This window comes from Schistocerca cancellata, unplaced genomic scaffold, assembly GCF_023864275.1.
Source record: "Schistocerca cancellata isolate TAMUIC-IGC-003103 unplaced genomic scaffold, iqSchCanc2.1 HiC_scaffold_910, whole genome shotgun sequence".
Taxonomy (NCBI): domain Eukaryota; kingdom Metazoa; phylum Arthropoda; class Insecta; order Orthoptera; family Acrididae; genus Schistocerca; species Schistocerca cancellata.
Window position 1 is genome coordinate 1,712 of NW_026046918.1, and position 5,789 is coordinate 7,500.

General features: G+C 56.2%; 3 non-coding genes across 3 annotated transcripts in view; all 3 read left to right on the top strand.

The window, feature by feature from the left end:
• Positions 1-2,291: 2,291 nt before the first annotated feature.
• Positions 2,292-4,200, top strand: LOC126149089 (small subunit ribosomal RNA). Its single transcript, XR_007530690.1, has one exon. It is a non-coding gene; the product is annotated as a small subunit ribosomal RNA (ribosomal RNA).
• A 352-nt stretch (positions 4,201-4,552) lies between these two features.
• LOC126149087 (5.8S ribosomal RNA) lies at positions 4,553-4,708 on the top strand. Its single transcript, XR_007530688.1, has one exon. It is a non-coding gene; the product is annotated as a 5.8S ribosomal RNA (ribosomal RNA).
• Positions 4,709-4,896: 188 nt separating this feature from the next.
• LOC126149090 (large subunit ribosomal RNA) overlaps positions 4,897-5,789 on the top strand; it is a 4,227-nt gene continuing 3,334 nt past the window's right edge. Inside the window, exon 1 of the ribosomal RNA XR_007530691.1 lies at positions 4,897-5,789. This exon is cut by the window's right edge and continues 3,334 nt beyond it. This is a non-coding gene — a ribosomal RNA (large subunit ribosomal RNA).

The window sequence follows — 5,789 nt, forward strand, 5'->3', positions numbered from 1 at the left end:
CTACCTCAATTTGCACCGCAATGTAACGCAATTTGCACCGCAATGTAACGCAATTTGCACCGCAATGTAACGCAATTTGCACCGCAATGTAACGCAATTTGCACCGCAATGTAACGCAATTTGCACCGCAATGTAACGCAATTTGCACCGCAATGTAACGCAATTTGCACCGCAATGTAACGCAATTTTGCACCGCAATGTAACGCAATTTGCACCGCAATGTAACTCAATTTGCACCGCAATGTAACTCAATTTGCACCGCAATGTAACTCAATTTGCACCGCAATGTAACTCAATTTGCACCGCAATGTAACTCAATTTGCACCGCAATGTAACTCAATTTGCACCGCAATGGTAACTCAATTTGCACGCAATGTAACTCAATTTGCACCGCAATGTAACTCAATTTGCACCGCAATGTCAATGCAATTTGCAACCGCAATGTAATGCAATTTGTACCGCAATCTACCCCCACATTGTGCCTTAACCTAACCCACATTGTGCCTTAACCTAACCCACATTGTGCCTTAACCTAACCCACGTTGTGCCTTAACCTAACCCACGTTGTGCCTTAACCTAACCCACGTTGTGCCTTAACCTAACCCAAGTTGTGCCTTAACCTAACCCAAGTTGTGCCTTAACCTAACCCAAGTTGTGCCTTAACCTAACCCAAGTTGTGCCTTAACCTAACCCAAGTTGTGCCTTAACCTAACCCAAGTTGTGCCTTAACCTAACCCAAGTTGTGCCTTAACCTAACCCAAGTTGTGCCTTAACCTAACCCAAGTTGTGCCTTAACCTAACCCAAGTTGTGCCTTAACCTAACCCAAGTTGTGCCTTAACCTAACCCAAGTTGTGCCTTAACCTAACCCAAGTTGTGCCCTTACCCTGCTCTGTAATTGGCATATGACACGTTACATTAATGTATTGTCCAACCGCAACCCGCTCAGAATGTTGTGTACACAGCTACGTGTCATCTCCCCATAACAGCTGCATTGCAGTGTGGTACGCCATAGAGACGTGTGGGAGTAATGGACGCAGTGGATGGCGATCAGCATGAGCCGTCTGTTCATGTAGTGGCGCGTGTATGCAGACGTAGTAGTCTCTTCTCACACAATGTGATAGCACGGTGCCCCGCGTTCCACATCTGCGACATGCTACAGAGGCCGGTTGACAGTTGGTCGCGCAATGGACATCGCATACGTACGGGGGCACCTTCCACGTGCCCTCTAGTCGGGCACATTTTGTTGCGTGGATGTGAGCGGATGTAGTGTGTCTTGACACCTGACAGGCAGGCATGCAATAATAGTTGACTTTGCAAACGGGGATGGACGTTGTACGGTTACTGGTGACGTTACGCAAATGAACAACTGGTAACCCGTTGTGGTGCGGTTGTCCTTGCTGGAGGTACATCTGTGAGGGCAACGATCGGTACAGCTACGAAGCGGTCCCCACCATACCAACGAACGTGAATGTGAATCTGGGTGTGAAGCGATACGCGGCTGTGGGTGGGTGGGACTGTCCCCGGCCGGTGAGGGGGGGCCGCCCGGCGTGCCTGGCCGCGCGGTGCGTGGGCGCACGCGCTACAGCCGGCTGGTGGGGGCGCCCCAGTGGCAGGCGCGCCGGCCGACGGACGCGGCAGGCGGCGCAGCTGCGCGCCGGGGCACCCCTGCGCGCGGCGCCGTGCAGCCAAAGTGGGTCCTCGCCGGCCCGGTGCGAAGCGCGGTGGACATCTGCAGTGTGCTGGTCCGATTGAGGACTGTGTGCGTTGAGGATGCGCCGCCGCCCGGCACTCGGCGCCGCGACGCCGTCTGCTGCTCGGTCGCCCCAGCGGTTCTCGCTGGTGGTTTGTATCGCAGTTGTGCAGACGTGTTGGCACGTGCGCTGTGCTGGGAGAGTTCGCTTCGGCACCCACGTGGGGCCTTTGCCCTTCTGTGGCGCTGGCGTTGGAGCTGCCGGTCACCGTAGGTGGCGCGTGTTGTCTCCCGCCGGCAATGCCACGACAGCACGCTCCCGGGCCTCTGTCGGCAGCGGCAAGCTCAGTTGGGAGCACGGGTGGTCGCACCTAAAGCGTCTACTCGCCTAACTCCGGGCGATTGCGCCTCTCTCGAACCCGACCAAGTACTTAGGACGGCGCTGCGCGCCGCCGGGACCTGAGAGGGTTTCGAGGTGTATTGTGCAGGGGAGCTCAGCCTCCTCCTGTTTGCAGAATAATTGAGCGGACGCTTGCGTGTTCGCGCGGGCCCCTGGGACACACTCCCGGGCGGCCGGCTGCTCAGCTCTAGTTGACGCAGCTCCTGGTTGATCCTGCCAGTAGTCATATGCTTGTCTCAAAGATTAAGCCATGCATGTCTCAGTACAAGCCGCATTAAGGTGAAACCGCGAATGGCTCATTAAATCAGTTATGGTTCCTTAGATCGTACCCACGTTACTTGGATAACTGTGGTAATTCTAGAGCTAATACATGCAAACAGAGTCCCGACCAGAGATGGAAGGGACGCTTTTATTAGATCAAAACCAATCGGTCGGCTCGTCCGGTCCGTTTGCCTTGGTGACTCTGAATAACTTTGGGCTGATCGCACGGTCCTCGTACCGGCGACGCATCTTTCAAATGTCTGCCTTATCAACTGTCGATGGTAGGTTCTGCGCCTACCATGGTTGTAACGGGTAACGGGGAATCAGGGTTCGATTCCGGAGAGGGAGCCTGAGAAACGGCTACCACATCCAAGGAAGGCAGCAGGCGCGCAAATTACCCACTCCCGGCACGGGGAGGTAGTGACGAAAAATAACGATACGGGACTCATCCGAGGCCCCGTAATCGGAATGAGTACACTTTAAATCCTTTAACGAGTATCTATTGGAGGGCAAGTCTGGTGCCAGCAGCCGCGGTAATTCCAGCTCCAATAGCGTATATTAAAGTTGTTGCGGTTAAAAAGCTCGTAGTTGGATTTGTGTCCCACGCTGTTGGTTCACCGCCCGTCGGTGTTTAACTGGCATGTATCGTGGGACGTCCTGCCGGTGGGGCGAGCCGAAGGCGTGCGACCGCCTCGTGCGTGTTCGTGCGTCCCGAGGCGGACCCCGTTGAAATCCTACCAAGGTGCTCTCTCTTATTGAGTGTCTGGGTGGGCCGGCACGTTTACTTTGAACAAAATTAGAGTGCTTAAAGCAGGCAAGCCCGCCTGAATACTGTGTGCATGGAATAATGGAATAGGACCTCGGTTCTATTTTGTTGGTTTCGGAACCCGAGGTAATGATTAATAGGGACAGGCGGGGGCATTCGTATTGCGACGTTAGAGGTGAAATTCTTGGATCGTCGCAAGACGAACAGACGCGAAAGCATTTGCCAAGTATGTTTTCATTAATCAAGAACGAAAGTTAGAGGTTCGAAGGCGATCAGATACCGCCCTAGTTCTAACCATAAACGATGCCAGCCAGCGATCCGCCGCAGTTCCTCCGATGACTCGGCGGGCAGCCTCCGGGAAACCAAAGCTTTTGGGTTCCGGGGGAAGTATGGTTGCAAAGCTGAAACTTAAAGAATTGACGGAAGGGCACCACCAGGAGTGGAGCCTGCGGCTTAATTTGACTCAACACGGGAAACCTCACCAGGCCCGGACACCGGAAGGATTGACAGATTGATAGCTCTTTCTTGATTCGGTGGGTGGTGGTGCATGGCGTTCTTAGTTGGTGGAGCGATTTGTCTGGTTAATTCCGATAACGAACGAGACTCTAGCCTGCTAACTAGTCGCGTGACATCCTTCGTGCTGTCAGCGATTACTTTTCTTCTTAGAGGGACAGGCGGCTTCTAGCCGCACGAGATTGAGCAATAACAGGTCTGTGATGCCCTTAGATGTTCTGGGCCGCACGCGCGCTACACTGAAGGAATCAGCGTGTCTTCCTAGGCCGAAAGGTCGGGGTAACCCGCTGAACCTCCTTCGTGCTAGGGATTGGGGCTTGCAATTGTTCCCATGAACGAGGAATTCCCAGTAAGCGCGAGTCATAAGCTCGCGTTGATTACGTCCCTGCCCTTTGTACACACCGCCCGTCGCTACTACCGATTGAATGATTTAGTGAGGTCTTCGGACTGGTACGCGGCATCGACTCTGTCGTTGCCGATGCTACCGGAAAGATGACCAAACTTGATCATTTAGAGGAAGTAAAAGTCGTAACAAGGTTTCCGTAGGTGAACCTGCGGAAGGATCATTACCGACTAGACTGCATGTCTTTCGATGTGCGTGTCGTGTCGCGCAACACGCTACCTGTACGGCAGCAGCCGTGCGCCGCGTGCGGAACCACGCGTGCCTCTCAAAACTAGAAAAATGTTTGTGTGGTACGAGCGCTGAAGCTCTGGAGCGGCTGGCCTGCGGCACCTGGCGCCTGGCGCCGGTTTTGAATGACTTTCGCCCGAGTGCCTGTCCGCTCCGGTGTGGAGCCGTACGACGCCCATCGGCCGTGAGGCCGTTGGACACAGGAACGCTGGAACAGGGGCCGTCAAACGCCTCAGTCCCGCCTATGCAACTGTCTTGAAAGAGACAGTGGAAACTAAATGAAAAAGAATCACCCAGGACGGTGGATCAACTCGGCTCGTGGGTCGATGAAGAACGCAGCAAATTGCGCGTCGACATGTGAACTGCAGGACACATGAACATCGACGTTTCGAACGCACATTGCGGTCCATGGATTCCGTTCCCGGGCCACGTCTGGCTGAGGGTCGGCTACGTAATACTGAAGCGCGCGGCGTTTGTCCCGCTTCGGAGACCTGGGAGTGTCGTGGCCGCCTGTGGGGCCGGCCGCGTCTCCTTAAACGTGCGATGCGCGCCCGTCGCTGGCGGTTCGCATACCGGTACTTTCTCGGTAGCGTGCACAGCCGGCTGGCGGTGTGGCGTGCGACACCTCGTACAACGACCTCAGAGCAGGCGAGACTACCCGCTGAATTTAAGCATATTACTAAGCGGAGGAAAAGAAACTAACAAGGATTCCCCCAGTAGCGGCGAGCGAACAGGGAAGAGTCCAGCACCGAACCCCGCAGGCTGCCGCCTGTCGTGGCATGTGGTGTTTGGGAGGGTCCACTACCCGACGCCTCGCGCCGAGCCCAAGTCCAACTTGAATGAGGCCACGGCCCGTAGAGGGTGCCAGGGCCCGTAGCGGCCGGTGCGAGCGTCGGCGGGACCTCTCTTCGAGTCGGGTTGCTTGAGAGTGCAGCTCCAAGTGGGTGGTAAACTCCATCTGAGACTAAATATGACCACGAGACCGATAGCGAACAAGTACCGTGAGGGAAAGTTGAAAAAGAACTTTGAAGAGAGAGTTCAAAAGTACGTGAAACCGTTCTGGGGTAAACGTGAGAAGTCCGAAAGGTCGAACGGGTGAGATTCACGCCCATCCGGCCACTGGCTCCCGCCCTCGGCAGATGGGGCCGGCCGCCCGCGCGGAGCAATCCGCGGCGGGGTCGTGTCCGGTTGCCTTTCCACTCGCCGCGGGGTGGGGCCGTTCCGGTGTGCGGTGGGCCGCACTTCTCCCCTAGTAGGACGTCGCGACCCGCTGGGTGCCGGCCTACGGCCGGGTGCGCGAGCCTGTCCTTCCGCGGGCCTCGGTTCGCGTCCTGTTGGGCAGAGCCCCGGTGTCCTGGCTGGCTGCTCGGCGGTATATCTGGAGGAGTCGATTCGCCCCTTTGGGCGCTCGGGCTCCCGGCAAGCGCGCGCGGTTCTTCCCCGGATGACGGGACCTACCTGGCCCGGCCCCGGACCCGCGCCGCTGTTGGCTCGGGATGCTCTCGGGCGGAATAATCGCTCCCGTCA